At 43.6% G+C, this 1,281-nt stretch overlaps 1 pseudogene; it reads left to right on the top strand.

The window, feature by feature from the left end:
- The window catches only part of LOC106333951, a 5,324-nt pseudogene that overhangs the window by 1,073 nt on the left and 2,970 nt on the right, over positions 1 to 1,281 (top strand).

Below are 1,281 nucleotides of genomic sequence, written 5' to 3'. Positions count from 1 at the left end.
TCCTCCTAAGGTCAATGAGGTTGATGGTTTGGAAGGCCAAGAAGAGCTATGCTTCATCAACAACAATGGTACTTGATATAGGAAGGAACCTAACTTTCAGTACAACAACTACCAGCAAAGGTCTTACTCCAACAAATAGCAAGGAGGATATCAGCCAAAGCAAAACACTCAGCATGGGAGCTATCAGCCTAGGCAAAACATCCCTCCTGGTTTCAGCAATCACAACAATCAGTCTACTCAAGCTCAAGGAAGTTTTTCACAAGCTCCAGCTTCAGATACAAGTGTGGATGCCATGTTCAAGAAATTCTTGGATTTTCAGGCAAAGAATGAGAAAACAATGGGCTATGAGTTCAAGAACATTCACTCCAAGATCGATAGAAGCTACAATGAGCTCAACAACAAGATCCGAAATTTGGAGAACCAGTTTGCTTCTATGAACTCTCAGCCAAGTCGCCAACAAGGGTCATTACCTGGAAAGCCAGAGCAAAACCCCAAGGAAACAATGAAGGTAATCACCCTACGGAGTGGTAGAGAGTTGCCTCCAAGAGTTCTCACCAAGGATGGTGAAAAACAAGGTGGGGAGGTGGCCATCAACATTGATGATGAAGTGGTGATTGTAGATGAGAAGGTTGATGAAGAGATTCTGGAAACGATTGTTGAAGCTAAGGGTAAAGAAAAGGTTGGAGAAGAGAAGAGGACAGTGAAACATTGTGAAATTGCTACTCCAACAAATGAATCCTCTTTTGTTCCTCCTCCCTATGAGCCAAAGCTGCCATTCCCTGGAAGATTCGAAAGACAGCTCTTGGCGAAGTACAAGACACTCTTTGAGAAACAAATGAGTGAAGTTCAGGTCACAATGCCCATCATTGATGCTTTTATGTTGGTCCCTCAGTACAACAAATTCTTGAAAGATGTTGTGGCTGCAAAGAAGCAAGAGGTGGAAGGTATGATGATCTTAACACACGAGTGCAGCACCATTATCCAGAGGTTAGATGTTCCAAGAAAGCTAGAGGATCCAGGATGTTTCACCTTACCATGTGCTCTAGGACCCATGGGGTTTGAGCGGTGTCTATGCGATCTTGGAGCTAGTGTCAGCTTGATGCCTTTGTCTATTGCAAAGAAGCTTGGATTTACTCAATACTAGAAGTGTGGACTCTCTTTGGTGTTGGCTGATAGATCAGTGAAGATTCATGTTGGTATCCTAGAAGACCTTCCCGTGATGGTTGGTAACTTTGAGATGCCTACTGATTTTGTTGTGTTGGAGATGGGTGATGAAGCCAG

This window comes from Brassica oleracea, chromosome C1 (genome assembly GCF_000695525.1).
Source record: "Brassica oleracea var. oleracea cultivar TO1000 chromosome C1, BOL, whole genome shotgun sequence".
NCBI classification, from domain to species: Eukaryota; Viridiplantae; Streptophyta; class Magnoliopsida; order Brassicales; family Brassicaceae; genus Brassica; species Brassica oleracea.
This window is presented reverse-complemented; position numbering and strand designations above follow the sequence as displayed.